Source organism: Miniopterus natalensis, chromosome 6 (assembly GCF_054644295.1).
Source record: "Miniopterus natalensis isolate mMinNat1 chromosome 6, mMinNat1.hap1, whole genome shotgun sequence".
NCBI lineage: Eukaryota > Metazoa > Chordata > Mammalia > Chiroptera > Miniopteridae > Miniopterus > Miniopterus natalensis.
In genome coordinates this window covers 38,447,643-38,470,220 of record NC_142086.1, presented here as the reverse complement: position 1 = coordinate 38,470,220, position 22,578 = coordinate 38,447,643, and the positions used below count along the sequence as shown (strand labels likewise).

The window sequence follows — 22,578 nt, the reverse complement described above, 5'->3', positions numbered from 1 at the left end:
ATTGATTCAGGCATCCATGTTCCTGTTACCAGTTCTCTTTTAACTTCCTCGGCCTTCACCTTCTGCATATCTACAATTTTACTATGCAATTCTTTCAGACTTTTGTTTTTGGAATTGAGAGTTTGGCCAGTATCATTAAGCCACATTAAGTCACTAGGACCTCTCTGTGTCTCTTCCTGCTGTGCCATAATTAGTCTCAATATAGTTGTATCTATGGAATGGAAAGAAAGAAAGGAAAAAGAAAGGTGGTCTGATGTAATGGGAAACGGGTGGCCTGGAGATCGGGAGCCTTCGCTCTCCATCTGTGACGAGAGTCCTTGTAACACTAGGCCCTGCCCTCTTACTGACAGTGCAGAGGTCTGGACAGTGGTGACCTCATGGCTCAGCCTGTAGGCGTAGGTTACCCTCGGGTTATCAGTGTCTTGTTGCAGTTTTCTTTATTATTTTTTTAAATTTAAGTACATACCAAAGGCCTATTTATTGTATAATACTAAATTTACAATTTTTCTTCCCTTATTATTTCTGAGGATCTCAAAGCACATTAACAACAAAAAAAATATTTTTACTAGGAGGAGTAGTAAATAGAAGTTGAAGACACAGATGAAAAGTGGGAGAACAGGAAGAATTTGAGGTCAGGAATGGGCATAAATGAGGTAGAAACCAGAATCGTGATCCTCCTCACTCATCCAAAGAATGGGAGAGAAAGGACATGAGGAGGAAGAGGAGACCTGGATTAAAGATAAAAAATTAAGTATAAGATAGCTCTGAGGTGACTGTTTTACATGACATAAGGATCCTTATCTTATAAAAGAATCTTTTGAAATTTTTCTCTATGGCATTTAAAATGAGATTCAATTTATACAACGTTCGCTTATTCTGTGCTGCGGAGAAATGATTTATGAGCTTTAAATACTAGTCCTCAGTCTGTCTCAAATATATACCCTTGTGGAAATTACTTTCTGAACTTCAGAATCTTCATTTATAAAATGAGGAGGCCAGAAAGTTCTTACCCACTTTTAAGGACCTGGGAAATGAAAAAGCACTCGGGATGGTCTTGTTGACATGCTGCTAGGATGCTTATTGAAGAAAGTTGCCCATATTGATTAGATTATACCAATGACCAGTTTAAAAAAAAAACACAAAAAACCTTTTTGAAGGTTTTGATTGAAAGGTGCACGCTTCGTTCTATGGGAGTTAAGAAGATGGTCGCACCACCTTGTAGAAAGCTGCTATGGCTGCCATTGCTGAGCTTGCTTTCAGCTGAGTTTTCAACTGGAATTTTCTGAGAGATTATACTTGCAACTCTCTCTAAAGGTCTTATTCTCCAGTTAACTGAAAGATGGGCATTTATGATTTTCTAATCCAGAATTTTTTTCTCCTAAAACTCCTGTTTAACCAAGAAAATGGAAATCAGTACATTCTTGGTTGTCCTTCTATTAATTTAAATTTGCATAACCTAATCAAAACTCAACCTGCCTTGCCTGCCCTTCAATAAAAAGCTATATTCTCTCCTATTACTAAGTGGCTACATTCTCTCAGTATTTTTTTAAAGATGAATTATGTTGATATCCCATGACTTTTCCTTTAGAATGTGTCCATGAAAATTAAAATGGACTTTTCTGTGCCCAAGACTGAAGTGAAAAATAGCCCAAAAAGGCTGGTGGAAATGAATACAAAACTTTGCTGATGTTATCGGTATTATAATTTTATTTAAGCTTTTTCCCTAATAAAATGGAACTGAAGTTAACTGACCCCTAAACAACTGGTACTCCTCCCCTCTCTACCATTATTTTGTATCTGACGCCTAAGTCCAGCCTAAGATTTCCTGTGAGTCACTGGCATATATTTTCCTGAGCTTTTCTAGTACACCTCTCCTACAGAGATGTGTATCTCGTAATCATTTTACTGTTTCAACAAATAATTGCTGAGCATAGAGAGTGTGCCAAGCACTGTGCTAGGTGCTAGGTATAAACCATAGACACATAGTCATGGGTCATTAAAGCAGTCTCGACAAGTGGATGGAGTAGGCATCTTTTTAATATTTTCTGAGCTAAAGTGGGTAAAAAGACATCATTGGACAATCAGAAATGAAACCCCAGATTTTTGTTCTTTACTTTGAATGACCTGTGATTTTTCCCAGTCACCATTTACAAACCTACATCCCGAAGGAAACAAGCTACCTGTCTTGCTGTCTAGCTGGCTGCTAATAAGGGGAACTTCTGTTTCTCTTCCTCGCCTCAGTGGTTGTTTTCAGCCATAGGAGGGCACTCAGGTACAGGAAGGTCCTGTGCCCGGCAGCGCAGTCAGCGTCACCCTTACTTTCTGGCCTGAGCTGTGGGAACTGGTTGTATGGCATAGGAAGACCGAGCAGCCTCGGAGAACTGGGAATGTCTATAATCATCCAGATCAAAGTTAAAATCCAAGTGTTCTCCATAGGCATAATTTAAGAAGTTATTTAAATTTCCTTTACAAGTATTGTTCATCAGTTTAGAATCTTTCCTCTTTTTGCCCATTTCTCTTTCATTATCTCATATCGGGCTGTTCTGTTTAACCAAATAATTTGTGACATTTCTTCTTCCAAGCTAAAATAGTGACCTATTCAGAGATTTCTAAATGTATCCTTTGTGCATTTTTAAAGGAAATGGGTAAAATAGAACATATTGCTCTTTGTCCTGATGTGTGCCTTGCAAAATAATAATTGTCACTTGGTAAACTAGTTGGACCATAACATTGGCTCTCATAGGTGCAGATTTATAAATGCATAGAGAGAATGATAAATAGGTGTGTATGGAGAAGTCTGACAGTTTAGTGGAATTGCTATCAAGTAATTTGACACATTAGTACTTTCAGACATTCACCTGCCAGTAATCCTCACTAGATATAAGATTGGAATATTGGGGTCACTAACTCAAGCCCATTTTTCTGAGGCCTGAACAATAACCAAAAATCAGAGCTAAAGGAAAGGAATGAAACTGTTCCAGGCATTAGAACTGTTTCTCTAAATAAGCTCTTTCTCTCGCCCCTCTGTTCCCCCTTTTTTCTCTGCCTGCTCCTCTCTTTCTCTTTTTTCCTCCCTCCCCCTCCCACTCCTTTCTTTTCAGTGTTCTGAATTCATTAGATGGCATAGTGTAAATCAATAGTAAACTCTAACCGCCTACTCTGTACTCAGTTACGCAACACCACATAACCGGTACACAGAGACAAAAAGGGAAAAAGCACACACAGCCTTTACATTCAAATGCTCTTGCATAATTTTACTTTTCCACAGCCAAAAAGGAAATAACAGATGGGGAAACTTACAGGTTTTTTTCCCCCTTTTCTCAGACTGGTGGAAAGGGAGTTCGTTAATATCCATGGCCATTTCTAGTTGCCCTAGGCTGCAGCAAAACATCCCATAATTGCCAGTGCCTAACTGGCTCAGAACAGGGTTGTGTGACCCTCAGTGGCATGGCGCCTTTTCCAGGTCATAATAAGACTAAAATTATTATGAGGTGTTTAATGCTGACTTGGTTTTTACTGATTTTATGAAAAATCAACAACATTTAAAGTATGAAATGAATTTTGAAATAGAAAGAGCATAGGAAGACAGCTGTGTGCGTGTGTTTTCATTTGAAATGTATCCTGATGCAATATTTATGTAAAAAGCCGGTTATATAAACCCTGTCTTTTGCTTTTTACTTTGGGGGCTGTACAGAGCCTAATATTTTGTTTTGTTTTTTCCTCACGACAAAGTATATTCAAACCCAAAGTCGTAATGAAAGAGAAAACATCTAGATGCTACAGCAGAGACACTTAATTCAAACTTCCTATAGGCTTCATCCCCTGAACAGTAGTTGCACTGAAGAAGCTGTAGCTTCTGGATTTCTCATTTAGAACTTTTTGTCACACTATTCCCCAGAACACCATTTGGTTCATTGTACTGCCTTTAAGTCCCAAACGTATAATAAATGTTTTTTTCTCTCTCTCTCCCTTTGTAGCCCTTCACTCCTTTCCTACACCCCCAACTTTTTCATTGGAGTGATTCCCTTCCCAGCTTAACTAGAAGCACAGAGAGATTTGTGTGAGATTGATCAGTCTTCCTTCCCAGTTACAATATTTTGTTTCACATAACTGACTGACGTCCTCTGGGAACCAAGCATTTTTCTGATCGGGGAGGTTGGAGGGATTTTTGGATTTGTTTTGTTCTTCCGTTTTAGCATCTGCCTATAAATGGTTACCAAATGGATACAGAATGATAGAGGGCACAGCGCTAGGCATGACTAGGTATCTGCTGGAAGAAAGTTAGAAGGGTGTGAGCGGTGCTGGTGGCTGGGAGCGCTCTCAGTGCCGTTAGGAGTCCGCAGGAGAGGGCGGCTCTGAGCAGGAGCGGCGGGCCGCCTCCCCTCCATGCGCTTGGGCCGGCAGCATTCCTGGAGGTCATGCTTGGTTTCTGGCTGGTAAGGGCCTATGAAATTGGCTTGCTTGATTTTACTCAAAGTGAGAGGTGACTTTTCCTTTCCTTTTTTTTAAAAAAAGCAATCAGGTTCTTTCCTAGTTTGTTTAACTTTCTCTTATGTGTTAGAATGTAAGATGCCTTTTGTATGGAAAAATATGGTGCATAAAGATAAAAATCGAAGCCAGGAGAGTTTTGTCAGGGGTTTCAGGCTCTGCTGTCTGAACGTGTGGCTCTCTGTTGTTAACAGCGGCATAATCAAGATCATTGGGATTATGGTGTCTCTGTATTTCTGATGACATGGAGACATCATCTGTTGTCTTCAATAAATAATTACTACCAAGTATATCCTTTAAGTACTTTATAAATACATTTTCTTTCTGCTTTTCTTCCTTAAAATAATCTGTATCTCAGAGAAATTTGTTTGTGGGAAAATAATGAAAATTGGTCATAGTGTTCTACTCTTGAACCAGAAAATCATATTCACTGGCATATATTTTTTAAGTATCCCTCTACATGGGTTATAGCTTAGTTTGTATTCCAGTATGCAGTTTTGTATGTGTGTTTCTGATTATCAAAATGAATTCTAAACCATGTAATAAATTATATTCTTTATAATATAATTTTAACATGATTAATCATCTGTAACCAAGCACTTACTTTTGGTGTGTAGTTCTGTACATAGCAAGTCATTTAGAGTACCCTGATTTTCAAATAGGTGGAGGCATCTGGTTGTGAAAGAAATAGAGGAAAGTGTCTTTGATAAACATTTCTGAATTTTTTTTTTCTGCCTCAGTTTGTCAGAATAGCTTCCGTTTTCATCTTGGTGGATTTTTATACTCTCTGAGCCACACTTAGGACAGAGTTGACCTTTCACAATCCAATGGATGCCAACTAATTTATTTCAGCCCTCATTTTCAGTTGTAACCGTGGCTCAGGGAGCATATAGGCTACTTGTGGTTTTTCTTTTGCAATTTGGGATCCAGGCTTAGGAAGGACTGGCAGGCCTAAACTTTCTATTTCCTGGGCACGCAAGAAGCTAGGGAGAGTTTTAAATATTTTCCAATTTTTCAAAAGTCCTTCACAACTATTTCAACCTTGCTTGGAGTTGCTGTTGGCAGTAGTAATAGATACTTTTAAATGTTGCAACAAGAACCTCAGTCACTGACTTACCCTCTCCAACAGAATCGCTCCAGTTGTGCCTGGCACATAGTAGCTGCTTCACAGATATTTTACCATATTTTGGTGAGCTGGTGAGGGAAACTGCTGTGTCCATTCCCTCCTAGTGCTTATGCAGGTAAGCAGTAAGCCATGTGAGTAATGCAAGGGCAAGATGAAAGAGAATATAGAGCTCTTCAAACTTCAGAAATGGGCAGAACGTTTTATAAGAAACTCTTATTATCCTGTCTCTGTCTTTATAAAAGTAGCAAATTGCAGAAGGCAATTTTATATTTTTCCTAGAGGTCCTCAGTGCTGCATAGACCATGGGATCATTTAAAAAACATAATTTTTGGCAAGCTACTTTGGTGATCCTCATTAAGTTTCATGTGCAAATGTATTAGGTACTTATGATTCTGGGTTTCAAATATATTCCCTTTGTATGCTGCCACAGGGTCCTTTGAATCTTGGCTTTTCTCATTTTCCTCTGGTCACTTATATTTTAGACTTATTTTATTTATATAGGTCCTAGGATTATGACTATAGACAAATTTCATATGGAGTTCTTCTTTTATGCTGTGTTTTATTACTTTTAGCTACAATAATTCCTGATTTTTCTAAATCAATTTTGACTTAAATTACTTATGCTGGTTATTGTCAAGGTTTCATTCTGGTGGTGATATTGGGGGTGGGAGGTGATCTCCGGTAAAAACCACCTATGGCTTCTAAATTATAAAGCAGTGAAAAGACAAGCATGTGGAATTATTGACAGACTGCTGCTTGGTAGGCAAGCAATTTTTAAAATGCAGATTATATAATATTTGGGGATTTTGTTGCTCTACAGTAGAAGCTTTTTAAATGTTAATTTGGGGCTTGTTTTGTTGCTCTGTGACTTAGCATAAAAGGTTTTGGTTTCAAAAGGTTTCAGTTCACTCATTCCATTTGTGTCACAGGACTAGGAATATAATACTGTACATTTACTTAAACTCATGAAGGGGGATAAGACCAGTAACTCACAACTCATGAAACGAGGGGTAAATAATCCATAGCTTGTTGTCCAACCAATGCCACAATATTTACATCCAGAACACAAATAACAAACAACCAAAAACAAGGAAAAACCAGTCTGTTTTTATTTACAAAACGTTTAACCAAAAGTACAGTGAAGTTCAAATGGAGCTGCAAATCCTGGTGGTTCACAATGGTTTGATTTATTTTTTTAAACAGACCATGGATAATTAACCATAAAACATAACTTTCTCAACACAAGTCACAGTGAATTGCAGAAGCAGGCAGCAAGTCAGTCACGACCAGTTAGAGCCCTTAAAGTTAAACATGCAGGCAGTTCAACAGCCACTTTCTCGTGCACAGTTATATTTTTATTCTCAAAAGGAAGCATCCTTTACTTGTTATAGTATCAGCAAGTCGGTGTCCCCAAGTGAGAAGTAAATGGGTTCTTTTCAGTGATCGCCATGTTGTCATATTTTTATTAAATACCTGTCATTTATGGTTCTCTTTTCATTTCAGGATGTTTCACCATCACTAACTGAATATTCCTCGCAAGACATTGCTGCCTGGTAAGTTATTCCATTATTTCTAAACGGCAGTTCAAAATATTGTGAAAAGAAGTCTAGTATATTTCTCCCAGTCTCGGAAAGAATCAGACCTAAAGGCGTGGCAAGTCCACTTCCTCAAGTACAGAATTTGAGCAGAATGTATTTTGACCTTGGTAAAGGGTATATATTTCATACCCTATTTCTTCATTTGAAATACCAGCATTTAGAATCGTGAGAAACTATGATCCCAAGAACTTGTCATCACAGATTTCGACAAATGTTTTACAATGACTTTGCCACACTGAGGTGGAAGTAGTCAAAGGATTTGTTTGGAAGACTCTCCAAAGATCACAGTATGTTTTCCAAAGGCTTCACCTGTGTGGACAAGAGAGGTCATATGGTGAAGCTGGCGCTGATGTTTCCCATGTGGAACATTACTAGATGCTTTGGCATTAAGCAAACAAAAAAAAAACCCACTAACAGTATTTTGTGATGCTTTGAAATGCCTATTATTCTGTGATGTGCTGCGAATGTGGAACGTGCTTGCTTCACTTATATCACTTTTAAACTCAGCTAAGCCTGCTCTTATGCGTACGGACAAGCAGCAGGGAACATGTTCTTTAGGATCATGAAACCCCCTGGCCCTGCCTTTACCAGCCTTGTAAGTAAAAGGACCAAGACCAGGGCCACAAGTGAGACTAAGTTTGAAACTTTGAGGTCTCTGTATCCTTAGTGAGAATTTGTGAAGTTTTAAAAAGGTTGGCATCATGGCCTTCTAGAATTCTTGAGATGTCAGTGGCTGGAAGGGAGGGTACGGGTCGTCGGGACTGTGGGTGTGTTGGCTGGTAGATCGTCCTGTAGTCAGACAGAGGCCGAAAGAGCTGCGCTGGCTAGAGGCCGGCCTGCACGGAGATGCACTGGTGAGCGGGCTGGAGAGAGGAGCGGGCCGGCGCGCCCTGCCCTGCCTGGCCTCTCAGGATTCTGCCTGGCTCCAGCCTGGCCTGTTCAGTCATGAACATCATACTCATGCAAACCTTTAAAAGCTATACTCTTGACTTCACTTTATATGAATGTGCATAAAATGAAGAAAATAAACTCTTGGGGTAATAAAGTTTGCTTTCTAACAGGGACTTTCCATAGCCATTGCACATAGCCCATAGTGGTCACTGTATTTTTGTCTCTAATTCTGTTGCACATCTCCCTGTCTCTGAGCACATCCATCTCACCAGCGAAGGCCACAAGCCTTTAGAGTTGTAACTCGCCCTCCCTCCGCACTCCCAGGCTTTATTTGTTACACTGCCCAAAAAGAAACTCCTATCAGTGGGAGCGTCAGCAGTTCAGGGAACAGGCTTATTTGGTAACTTTAATTTGTGGCCGCCATTGCATTCTTTGCAAAATGATCTCATCACAAAGTGGCCTGAATTTCACACTCTTTCTGGCTTGCAGGGAAGCCAGGCCCTCCCCTGATTCTGTCCAACACACAGAAAGCCCTTTATGTTTCTGTGATCAGATAAAATCTGTACTGACGTTTCTTTTCCTGTGGGTGTACTTCCCTTCTAGGTACGAAGATTTAAACTATCAGGGCAGTGCTGTGTGTTTGCAGTTTCTCTGTTTTCGTAGATGAAAAGCTCCTTGGGAAAGGAGAGCGCATCTTACCCACTAATGAATAAATATTTATTTTCATTTTAAAATGATACATGCTCATTAAAAATAATTTGGAAAAACACATAAGAGTAAAATGAAGAAAAATTAAAGTAATTATTTCTATAATTTAAATCCAATCATTAATAACCATTTGATATATTTATTTCCTTCCTCTCATTTTCCCCTGAGGACATATTTTTTTAAAACACACTGTAATCATACTTTCTATATAATTTTGTGTCCTGCTTTCAAAATTTAACCTAAGAATTCTACATGTAATTACAGTTTTTATAAATATCATTTTAAATCAACATATACTGTTCATGAAGAGGAATACCTTACTTAACCCAGATGTCCAATAAGAGCATTGTTTTGTTTTTTGTCTTTTTTTTTCCACTTATTACATTTCCACAATATCTTGCATATAAAGAGTAAATGAATCAACCAATAAATATTGAGTAAACAAATGAAAGTTCAAATCAGTATATATTTTTAAAATGTTTGTTATGAAAAATTTTTAATACATTAATCTGTCTGTATTGAACTCTAATGTACTGATCACCCAGCCTGCACAATAATTAACTCATGATCTATCATTTTCCTGTGCTACCACCGTTATTTGGAAGCAAACCCCAGACATCATAACATTTAGTCCATCAATATTTCAGGCCCATCAGGACTTTTTAATATGTTAATGTTAAAAACATTCAGATAAATAGTTGTAATCATTGTATATAGGAGTATTTTTCTTCTGAGTATACTTTCATCATATTTTCTGAAATGTAACAATTGATCATAAAATCTCATTAGTGTGTTTCATAATATTCTTCAGCATATCTGTAAGCCAAAGGGCAATTTGGTTTACTAGAGAGACATTTCACAGATTTGGCTAGGTTTCTTGGAGGAACTATTATGTTGGGGGAGAAGGGACACTTTCTTTACTTGACTCAAATTTAGGATGGTAATTTGCACACCAAATCGATGCCACATTGTTTATACTCATGATTAGGTGTATGCTGTGTTACATGCAATTCTGTATCTGAAGTGAAAGGAAAACATAATCCTCTGACTACTTAGAAGTGCAGTGTGACTTCGGCGAACCCATACTGGGTAAATATGTTAAACCTCCTTAAACCAAATGTAACACTGGATTTAAAAGTTTATAATTTTTAAAGGTTTATTGGCAGAAATGGAAGATTTTTTCCTAAGTGAGAACTTATGAAGTCTGATAAGGGAGGAATTATACGTTAATAGTCTGGATAATTTTTTTAAGTGCTATGTTTGGGAAGTGGGAGTAGAGGGAGATGGTGTATTGCAGGGCAACAGGCCTTCCCTCTATACCTGTATATACTGCTCTAGTTTTTTCTAAGATTTCAAGAACCCTCTATGAGCCAGCTTTCTATGGCTAGACTGGATCCTTTGCACTCACAAATCCACAGATGAGGAATGCTCTGTGCAAGTTAGGCTCTCAACAGAGAGCCTAAAGTTAGGGTTTCCTCCTGTCTCTCTGCCTCAAATTGCAGGTCAGTGACTATTCAGTAACATGTGTCATCCAACAGGTGTATTCCACTCATCAGAAATTCAGGATGTGAGTAACCATGTAACTTACTGCATCAGTATAAACTGAATTTATGTGTTACTGAAGTCTATTTAATCTTAGGAACACATTTTCCATTGGCCTCGAAAGTGAGTAGCTAGAATATTGATGTGTCTAACCCTTGGGGAAGGAAAAAAAAGAAGCTTCTCCACCACACTAAATCTCTAGAAAAATATGAGGGTTTACAGTGCAGACACATACAAAATATTTTCAGCCAAATTTGGTAGAGGCAAGCACATGGGAAAAAAAAGAAAGGAAAGAAATAACATAAGCAATAAACTATCCCGAGCAAACAGAAAGCATCTGTAAAATTTGCCAGAGTGGATGGTGTAAACAATGCAAACTCTTTTTTTCTTTCTGTCTTATTTTTTTGTCCCCTCAGTCTTCTGATCAATTCTGTTTGTCCCTTACCCTGGCCTGTCATTATCACCATTAAAATATCCTTAAAAGGTCAGGAATGAATCTAATGGCTTGACGTTGATGCAGGCATTCCAAGAGGAGATAGGTAGGAGCTAGCCACTATAGTATTTTAAAGCTATAAGGATATTTTACCAAAACCCATATCTCCACATTTTAAAACAGGCAACCTTTCCATCATCATCTTAAGATTGATATTGACAACACAAAACTGAAATAAAGGCATAAATCTTCACTTCTTTCTGCACTTTTTTCTTACATGTGGTTTTGAATTATGTAGTTCATGTTGTATAAACCTAGAATATAAACTGCCTTTTAAAGAGAATAGTAAGTTTACCCATGGTTCTTTCTAGCTAATGTTTTCTACATTATACCCAGGTGAATCATCAATGCCTCATCATGATAATAGTATACTATTCTTACTACTACTACTAGTAATAATAGTAGTAGTAGTACTACTACAAATACTATCATCAATAATTAATGATAGTATTTGCTTTTTGGTGTACCTATGTGGCATTTCCTTATATTTATAGTCTTCGGGTCTGGTGTTTGTTTAATTTCTGTTACATTTGTGACCTTATGTATTCTCCAGTATAATACAACATTTCTTGGAATAAAGTAGTACTGTATTCTATATCTTCTATCCCCTTCTCCCTAGTCAAGTTCAGAGTCATGGTTGAATGATTCTCCTTGTGTAGGGCAGGGAATCCTTCACAGATACCACCATCAAGCCAAGATTTTCATTTAGACCTAAAGACATACCCCATAGATAGTTACAAAAGAAAAAATGGTTTGTTCATATCATCAGATCCATGTTTCATAAAGTTGGCATATTTTCTGCATAAACTTTATTGATATGTAACACACCATCACCCACAACTATCATAAAGATGGGAATTTTGGATTTTCTTACTGAGATAACTTTGGTGATTCCTTTTCACCTGAACTCATGAGGGAAGGATGGAAACCCCTCTCAAAGTAAAGATATTCCAGGAGATGATTTTGTAGCCAGCTCAGTACTTTTTTACTTTGGAAATACTGATGCAAAGTATCTCTGATACAGAGAGCCTTTGGATATGGTCTTCTCTTTGGGGGACTGCTCCATTAGCAAACCATGCTAGGTTCCATAGAGAATTGTTCTATCCCACTCTATGAAATATTGTTAATGTGCTGTTGATGTATACTTTTGGTCAAACGTAATTTGCTTTCTGGGTTTTTGATGGCCACTCTGTGAATCAACTGTGTATTTGTGGCATGGGGATCTGTAACCTCTGAATACTAAGATTAAAGACTTTTATAATTCATTATTTAAAGACAGTTTAGCCCTTAACTCTTTCTTGCTCTTTGTGCACAAACAAGTTGATTCGTTAATCATGTCTTTGTTTATTTTTATTGTTGTTGCTGTACACATTACACATAAAACAGGAAAGAGGAAGGGCTGTTTGTGAGAGGTAATTGCAATGGCAAAATTGTACTTTCTCTAACTGTTCTCATTTTCTAATGTTTGATTACATCAAGACCTGCACTCCACGAAGTGTGTTTTTGTTTTGCTAGAAAAATGATAGAGGAGAAAGATAAATCTAGTTCTATAAAGCGATGTCAAGCACAACTTGGCACAACTGCAAATATCAATATTTCATTCAAACCCTATTCCTCCACTCCTGGAGGACTTTGATTTCCGGCCATCCTTTGATAATGAGGATCCAAAACAAGGAAAAAAACAGAGACTACTTTTGAGACCCTTGGAGGTATAATCTTTTATGAGGACATGATGGGTTTAGTGGATTCTTAGAAGCCTGAGTTAATTCTGGGATGGCTTATCCAGCCCTGGGTATAATCAGAACTCACACAGTTTTCTGCAGATCAAATAAAAACCCAGAGGCTAAGTGAATCTTTAAGATTTTCTCCAGGTCATTCTTTCAACAAACTTTTGTCCAAGACGCTTACTATGTGACAAATAAATAGGAACCCATTTCCTTTTATTACCTTCTAACTCATTTTACTTATTTATTTATTTTTGTATTTAAGCAAGGACAGATCTCCTTATAGATTGCTTAGGGCCCTATGCATATTTGCATGTAGCCAAAGTTCCATCCCTTCCAGGAATTCTGGTTGTCAACCAGCGATCTTGCCTTTGTCTTTTCTCATGGTTCTGCCTGTGGCGCCTGTCACTAGCAGTCAAATAAGGACAATTTTGCCATTCTCTCCTGCTGCTCTAATTTCTTTTTTAGTGCCGGTACATGAATTTGTTATTCTTTATAATTCCCTTTGAAGTTAGAAATCCAAGGGGAATCTAAAACCGACCAGATGTTTCTGCTGCTGGAACGGGAAAAGAGTAAGGATTAAGTTTAACAAAAACTTGGTCTCTAGGAAAGAAAAAATCATTTCAGATGGAAATCATCTTTAAATCCACTCATTTGCTACATATCTATTAGTTAATTTACATTTATTAGTCTGTTGTAGAAAATATCACCTATCGATTTACTCTGGGGAAAATTTATAAATTTTGTGGACAAATAGACTCATGTTGTGCTTTGCTCCAGTCTGCTACCCTTTTGGAGTGTTAGTAGTGTTGCTCTACATATTTTCCTCACGTGTTTTACAGTGAGGGTTTTTGTTATTGTTGTTGTCGTTATTATTAAATGATCACTATCATGTCACTTTAGGCTGGGAGGCCCATTCTGCCAACTATCCCAAAAGGGTGAGGTCAGTGCAGCCTGCTGTTAGGGAGAGAAGGAAAGAAGATTTGCCAAATGCTTAGCCTTTGTGGAGCACTTCACCCTCTTTTGAAATATGTAAATCAAAACAGGAATAAAAGTGATGAAGACCTTCAGGTTACAAAAGAAAAGTCTTGTGGTCTTTCAAGGAATCAAATGGTGTCACAGACCGCATGAGTAACCAGGGTGTGACACAGAGAAAGTTAGATGTCGTAAAACACAGAAGAGGAAAGGGTATCAATGAGATAACATTTTGGGGGTCTCTCAGACTGGGTAGGCTTCAGGCTCTTGTACAAGAGGGAAGAATCATTAAAAATAAAATCAGAGCCCGGCTGGCATGGCTGAGTGGTTGAGCATCGACATAGGATCCAGGAGATTGAGGTTCAATTCCTGGTCAGGGCACATGCCCGGGTCGAGGGCTGGATCCCCAACGGGGGACGAGCAGGAGGCAGCTGATCAATGACTCTCTCTCATCATTGATGTTTCTTTCTCTGTCTCTCCCTCTCCCTTCCTCTCTGAAATCAATAAAGACATATTTAAAAAATAAAATTGGAAAGAAATGGGTCTAAGATGAGGGTGCAGGAAAACCCTGAGCTCACCTCCTTCCACAGATACACCTAATACACACTGATAGATGGAGCAGTTCCTCCTAAAGAACAACTGAGGGCTGATAGAACAGCTTCTGTATAATAAACGAGAGGCACCACGTGAAGAAGGGTAGGAGAAACCCAGCAGGGCCACCTTCAGTGTGGAGTGATGTCATGGAGGCTCCCCTGCAGATTTGCCTGCCCTGGGGCACAGTGAAAAAACAGCCATTTAAAGGGCACCTAGCAGAGGATGACTAGATTTATCATGGTCATCATTTTGTAAGTTATATATACGTCTAATTACTATGTTGTATACCTTAAACATAATATTGTATGTCAACTATAATTTAAACGATAAAAGTAAATAAAATATAAAGGACACTTAGACTTTATGTGAGAAAGATCCATTTACTGATCCCAAAGCATCTGCCAAACAGGTGAGGAACTGCAGGAATTCTCTGGATCTATGGAAATGCTCTAGGATCAGAGGTGCCAGGGAACACCATTGTTTACATTCACTTTCCACCTATATAGTGGAGGTAGGAACTTGGTCCAAGCATTCTATCTGTCCTATAAGGCTGCCACATTGTGCCCTGGGCCATCTTGGCCAGCACCCACCCTGCCTCCAGCCAGCTAGCCTTCCAGGGTGCACTAAGAGCTGCATGCCCTGGGACACCTCAATTTGTGTCTGCCTCAGATTCCCCCAGCCAGCCTGCCAAGGTATCCCCAGAGACATGAACCCAGGGACACCACACCTAGTACGCACCTCAGATTCAGCCAGTTGGCCCAATACATATATTCTACATATATGTCACTGTACATACATTCTACACAGAGGTTGCTCCTACACAAAGCCACTCTTTCAAGATCGGGAAAGATAGTTGTTTTATCTCATTCATAGAAACAAACACAAAAAGGCCCCCCCAAAAAAGGAAGAGGTAAAGAAATATGTTCCAAATGAAAAAATAACCCTGTCCCCCCATGAAAATCCTTCAATGGAATGGAGATAAGTAAAAATAAAAAATTTGAAGTAATGGTCAATAGGATACTCATGAACTTGGGAAAAGAATAGAGGACCACAGTGATAAAGTATTAGAAAATATAAAAATGAACCAGTCAGAACTGAAGAATACAATAACTGAAATGAAAAAAATACTCTAGAGGGAATCAACATTAATTAATGAATACAGAAGGATGGACTAGATACCTGAAAAACAGAATCGTCATAATCACCTAATCAGAACAGCAAAAAGAAAAAAAAAATTGAAAAAACAAACATAGTTTAAGGGCCCTTTGGGACAACATCAAGAATATTAACATTTGAATTATAGGGGTCCCAGAAGGAAAAGAGAGAGGAAGGGACAGAAAATGTATTTGAAAAATAATGGCTGAAAACTTCCCTAACCTGAGAAAGGAACCATATATTTAGATTTAAGAAGCACAGAGATGAACCCAAAGAGGTCCAAACCAAGACATTATATTTGAAGTTGAAAAAGTTAAAGATAAAAAATATCAAGCTAAAAAGGTATTTCACAGTGAAGGAAACCATCAACAAATAAAAAGACAACCTACTCAATGAGAGCAGATATTTGCAAATGATATATCCAACAAGGGGTTAACATCCGAACTATATAAAGAACTGATATTTCTCAACATCAAAAAACAACAACAACCAACCTAAAATGTCTATTCAGGGCCTCTGCCTATTAAAAAATAGACATACAGATGGACAGTAGACATGAAAAAGTGCTCACATCCCTAATCATCAGGGAAATGCAAAACAAAACCACAATTAGCTATCACCTCACACTTGTCAAACAGTTATTATAAAAGGGTCAACCTAACAAGAGTTGGCGAGGATGCGGCAAAAAGCAAACCCTGGTAAATCGTTGGTAGCAGTGTAAGTTGGTACAGCCGCTATGGAAAACATCACGGAGGTTCCTCAAAAATTTTTTAAAAAGATCTACCATACCACCCAGCAATTCAACTTCTGTATATTTTTCCCAAGAAAATGAAAACAATAATTCAAAAGATATATGAATCCATATGTTCATTATATCATTATTATAGTAGCCAAGGTATGGAAGCAACCTAGGTGTCCATTGACAAATGAATGGATAAAGAAGATGATATATATAAAGGAATAATACTCAGTCATAAAAAAGAAAGAAATCTTGAGATTTGCAACAACATGAATGGATCTACTGGGCATTATGCTAAATGAAATAAGTCAGACAGAGAAAGACAAATACCATATGATTTCACTTATATGTGGAATCTAAACAAACAAACAAAACAAAACAAAAGCAGACTTGTATATACAGAGAACAAACTGATGGTTGCCATAAAAGAGGTGGGTGAGGGGAAGGGTAAAAAAGGTGATGGGGAATAAGAGGAACAAATTTCCAGTTATAAAATAAGTCATGGCCATTTAATGTACAGTACAAGGAATATAGTCAGTAATATGACAGTAACTTTGATGACAGATGGTTACTAGACTTACCATGGTGATCACATAATGAGGCATATAAATGTCAAGTCACTATGTTGTGCACTTGAAACTAATATAACATTGTGTGTCAACTATACTTTATTAAAAAATAAAATAATTTTAAAAAAAAAATTGGAGAAGAGCCTTAGAAACCAATCAGAATATTTGGGTTGTTTGCTTAGTATTTCACAAGTGTTGGATTGCAGAGATGGATATTTTTTATTTGCTCACTTCCTGCACAGTGTCTGTCACACCATCCCCAGACATGCTCTCTAGGTTTCCCAGGTTTGTTAGGTTTCCAGAAGGACAGAGAAATCTGTGAATAACTGCTCTGCACCCCTTACTTGCTCAGTGGATTAAACATTTGGGAATATTTCCCACATATCACAAGGAATGAATACTCACAGTTCATAGATTCTATTGCCCTAGCTGTCTTATTTTTAAACAGAAAGTCTGAGTCCTCTGTAATCATATTAATCTTCTTCAATGGCACATATCAATTGCATATACCATTTTAAGCATTTTTTCAGCCCTTCAAAAAAGAGTAGGGGAAAAGACAGAGAGAAATCACTTAGCAGCTGATTCACTTATTTTAAGCAGCTTTCCCCATCTTAAAATATAAAAAATTCAGGTCCTGGAACATTGGGTGATTTGAATGTTCTGTAAGGATTTGAAAAAAAAGATTTTTTTAAATCATATGTTCTACATTTAGAGACCCAGATTTTTAATTAAGTCTTTAAACATAGGTTGAAATAAGAGAGTTTCAACCTAAACAGTTTCTCTTCTTCCTTTCCATTTATTTAACATTATTGTTGTTGTTATTGTTGTTATTATTATTATTGTCAAAGTGGATGGTATGAAAAGCGTTTTTGTTCGTCTCACTGCTGACAGAGCTCTCCCTTATAATCCAAGACTTGGAACTTGGTGTTTCAATAAAGGAAACACAGTTTGAGGTATTTTCCATTCAAACCAGAATCAAAAGTTTTTAATTAACACCATCAGAAATTAATGGGCTCAGTGCAGGACAGGGTTCCTACATACCCCACTATTGGGAACAAGACATCAGGAGGGAGCCATTGTGCGTGTTTGTGTTTTGTAATGTATTTTTATTTACTTATTGAAGCAGAGTCCCAGCTGCACATTGCATGCAAAACCACAGGAGTGAAACCTGCCCAGGGCAGCTTCACTCCAGCAGTTTCATTTTGCTCACTGATTATTGTCCTGAGTCCTTTGTGATTGTAATTGGTTAGAAAGTTTGAAATTAGCAAGTCCTTGTCAGCCCGTGTAAGCTTTGAAATCACGAGGCTTGATACAGCTATCAAGTCTGCGGAAGCCTAATGGCTCGTTGGGTTCAGAGCCTCAGAGCAGTGAGCACTCTCCCTCCTCGGGCTTTGCCCCAATCACCACCCACCACCCTCTGGAGCTCCCTGTTTTGCAAGAGGGCTTTGTGTGAGGCCTTTTCTTTTCCATCACTGAAGCCTATTTCAGGATGAACAGATTGTGGACTGAGTAATGGGGGTGGGGAAAATGAGAGCAAATGGGGTAAAGAGTGAGGCAGAGGCTCAAGGGAGTAGGGAGGAAGGAAGGGGGGGGGGCATTAAAAAAGGAAGCGGGATCCTAGATGGAAAGAGCTTTGTAAATACCCGTTTCTGTGTGACTGGGCTTGATGTCTCAGGATGGGCCTCACTGACAGCGCTTAAATGATCCCAGAGTCTTTTGTTTTTCTTTTTGAGAATTTTTTAGAGACTTGCCCACTCACTGTCAAAGGGAAACCACATATGTTTACAAAAGGGACCATAACCTACCCACCACCAGTGCCACTGCATTTCCTAGGGATTAGAGATACAGTTGTTTCCTTTATACGTTATAATAGAAGAATGGAGAGTTTATCAAGTCTTCTCCTGTAACCACACAAGTATCTATTGTTTAATCTTACACTCTGGCCCCCAAACCAAAATTATCCAGAAAACTCCTACGCTGCTTGGTGAATTTCAAAATTTTACCTTCAGCCATAGAACAACGCAGGAACTCCTTGGGCAGGGTTAGATCAAGTAGTTATTGTCAGCATTGATGAAATGTTTATAGAAGCTAAAGGTCTTAATAACTTTCTGTAAATCTCATTTATGTTGAAAGCCTTCAAGCTTAATACATTTAGGTGCAATCTTTAATTTCCCCCCATTTCTTCTCTACTTTAATACAAAACAAAAAAATACAAACCAATTACAATAACAGATATTACTGCCATGAATTCAGAATGTGAGGAAATTTTTCAGTAGGCCCAGTCATGACAAAATAATTCAAAAATGTATCACCATTTTTAGAAAAGCTCCCTAAAGCAGTTCAAAGATTTCTTCCCTGAAACACAGGGAGATCAATACATATCAACTTCTAGAGGATAACTGATGAACGAGTGTCAGGATTTTCATGAGAACTGCTGAGAGTTGGATCTTGACATCATAGCCAGAGAATCAGGTGAGTCGATTAGCAAATCATCATTTTTGTTTCTCAGATGGACAGTGTCAGGATTTACTGGCCCAAAGTTAGAGTTCTTGCAGGAATCAGAGACACTTATGTGGAATATAATTTAGTAAAAAAGATGTCAGTCCAACCTTTCCCCAGACCATGCTTTAGGGGCTGCTAAATTCTATTGCACTGTATATTATGTCCAAGCCCCAAATGTGTCTGGCACTCTGCCATGGTCCCTAAGCTCGCCTCTGATTTCACACCCAAAGCAGTTCTGTGTTAGCCCAGACTCCCACCTCGGGAGTGCTTTTCTGCATTCCGCCCCAGGACCTTTTCCAGTGCTGGGAGAGCTCAGTAAATCTACATTGGTTTAGTAATGGGGGATTGGTTGGCAGCTTAATGCCCTGAGAGTGACTCAACCAAAGGAAGAATAGAGCTGGAGAAAAAAATGTTCCAGCCTGTTTATTTCAGATGGATACCTTGGGAGGCACAATGTACAAGTCTCATAGATCCTGGTAGATTTGCGCTTCAGTTGCCAAACTGGTAGCCTCTTGGACACATAGTTATGGCCTTGTCCTTTCCTCTGACTCACTCGCACCACTCTGTCACTCCTGCCTCTGAGGTCACCTTCCAAATTGCTACCTGTACCCAAGTTCTCGTCTCAGACTCTTTTCTTTGGAGTGAACCCAAGACTAGGCAAGTCCTCAGATTTGTTGTTGCTTTCATCAGTCAGTTTATAGCATCTTCTTCTCTACTGTCTACTACACACAGTGAATTGTTGCATGTTCATAGCTTGGTTCTGAAAGGTGGATAGAAGCCTGATTGCTCACATCAATAGATTGTAACATTTGGAGAGAGTGACATTGTTTTATTTATCTGTGGTCTCCTATATCTACCACTTCCCTTGTACATAGTAGGTGCTCAATTGATGTTTCTTGGAAGAGTGAATAAGTGCATAATATATACCAATGACTTTTATTGGCAGAAATAAGAAATACTAGTGTGTTTAATGATATGTTACAACAAATTTGTTATGAATAATAAATTTATGAAGTACATGTATATATGATTAACTTTTTAAGAAATTAAAACAAACACAAGATTGTCCCTCTAATAAAGTTATACTCATACACTTGTGTTTTCTAATATGCTTTATTAAGTTGAAGAAAATGGGGATTGGACTGCCATCCTGTGAAGTATCTGGTCAAATTCATCAGGTTTTTGAATGACCCTTGTTTTGGGATATTTGTGGCTGTGATCATGTGAAGCCATTCTAGAATGAGACATGGTGACGTCTTGACTGTGCCTGTTTTCTAGACAGAAATATGAGATCTACCCTATGTATGATCAGCACCAGGGAAGAGTCCACATTCTGTGAGAGGTTAAGAGCTCCGGAACACAAGCAACAATGCTAGAGAGAGTTCGAAACTCTCTGCATCTGTGTCTGAGACGTGGATATTTTAAAGTTATTCCAGGGTGTGTTGACCAGTATGATCAGCCTAACTCCACAATACTCCCCTTCTTAACCGATGTTCAAGTGTAGACTGAAGAACACAGAGGATGAGGAAAACTCCAGGAAAAGGCACCTTTGTTTTCCAGATCGTTTACTTTGGCTCTGACTGAGTACAAATGTACTTGATGTTGCATGTTAACTATGTTCCCTTTGGGTGGAAGGATGTTTTCTTTCCTACTTTTAGAAAATGATTTTAACTTATAGCCTAGGAAGATAAACTATTGATAATTGCTGAATTTGTCCAAAAAATTCAGGAAGAAATGATTTCTTTTTTACTTTCTTAGCATTTACCTGGAAAACTTTAAAATTATAAGTATTCAGAAACATTCTTTTTAAGAAAAATCAACTCTCCATCTGCTGTTTTCTAAAATGGACTTATCTGGAATTTGTACGATGCGTTCCAGCATAATTTTTGAAACACACTCATCTTTCTACAGTGGTTATTGATCAGCTTCCTAGGAAATCCCTTTCCACGTTAGTGTTTTCTGGAAATATCAGCTTAACCTTGAAAGATTCAAAATGAGAGTCGGAGACACTGATTATAATGGTTGATGCTCTTTGCTCTAAAGATTTTGTAATTGTGCCCATTGTTTACTTTGCCAAACTCTGGGGATGGCTGTTGATCCCCTCAGGGAGGCCTAGTGGCAGCTAGAGCCCCAAGGGTTAGTCTTATCTGCCAAGCAGAGCCTCCTCTAATGCTCAGATCCCTCCCACTCTGTCCCATCGAGCAGGGCAAATACAGCCTTTCATATGTGAGCCATGACTTGAAAAAGTTTGGGAAGCACTAGTGTTATAGGCTGGATGTTTGTGTCCCCCCAAAATTCATATGTAGAAACCCTAATCCCAATGCAATGATATTAGCAAGTGGAGCCTTTGGGAGGTAATTAGCTTTAGATGAGGTAATGGGGTATTCCCCCATGGTGGGTCAGTGCCCTTACAAAAAGAGGAAGGGAGACCAAAACTTCCTCTCTCTTGACCATGTGAGGACAGTAGGAAGGTGGCAGGGCTCTCACCAGAACTCAACCCTGCTGACACCTTGATCTTGGACTCCTCCCCCTCCAGAACTGGGAGGAATACAGTTCTCATGTTTAAACTACCCAGTTTATGGTATATGTTTATGATGGGCTTGAGCCAGCTACGACACCTAGTCTAACGGATTTCAGTTAAGAGTAAATGAAATATTAAAAAGACAAAACAGGCAAAGATAAGTTTGCTGTCAGAAAACTGCATTACAGAAAGTGAACTTATATGAAAGAATTTTCCATGTGAGTGCTGCGGGGTCACAAGTTTTTCAGTATAAACGTTCACAGAGAGTGCACTGGGATGCTAGTAGCACTGTTTGAGGGGACTCTAGTCCTAGTCATTAACAGGTGTGTGTATGTATGTGATTGGGAACATACATGCATCATTAGCATGAGGGCTGCCATTTGATCTGTTTGCAGGGCCTATTTCCTTTGTGTCTTCTGCCTCTTACCTGAGTTGTTTAATTATCAGATAAATTTAATACAAATTTTAATCAAAATTATTTGCATTCGTATTTGCTTTGTTCCAAACTGTCTTCCCTCCTTGTGGTGGTTTCTTGCAACAACTAGCTAGTCACATCACCAGAGGCTACAGCTCCCTTTACCTTTCCTTTTGTGTTCGCCTCCGTGCAGCTCACTTGTGTCTGCATGGCTGCCGCTATCTGTGCCCTGCCGTTGCCTCTCAGAGTGTAGTGGTATTAGTACTATTAGTATCACCTGGGAACTTGTTGGAAATACAGAATCTGAGGCCCCACCTCAGACCTACTGAAAGAGAATATGCATTTTAATAAGATCCCACATTATTTGTCTAATCAGGAAAATGTCAGAAGCATATACGTGTCTGACTAAAATGCATAGTAGCAGCTTCTCCACTTATGAACTTTCAAATGAAAAGTATGTGTCTATTTATTAAATACATAGAAGCAAAAGTATAGACAATGTGCCACCACAGGTAGCATTAACAGCTGTTGGTGTATT

The 22,578-nt window shown here is 38.5% G+C and overlaps 1 long non-coding RNA gene across 1 annotated transcript in view; it reads left to right on the top strand.

Moving 5' to 3' along the window:
* Positions 1–22,578, top strand: part of LOC148092889 (uncharacterized) — a 480,973-nt gene that overhangs the window by 295,131 nt on the left and 163,264 nt on the right. Inside the window, exon 5 of the long non-coding RNA XR_015714668.1 lies at positions 7,118–7,167. This is a non-coding gene — a long non-coding RNA (uncharacterized LOC148092889). The remainder of the gene's footprint in view (positions 1–7,117; positions 7,168–22,578) is intronic.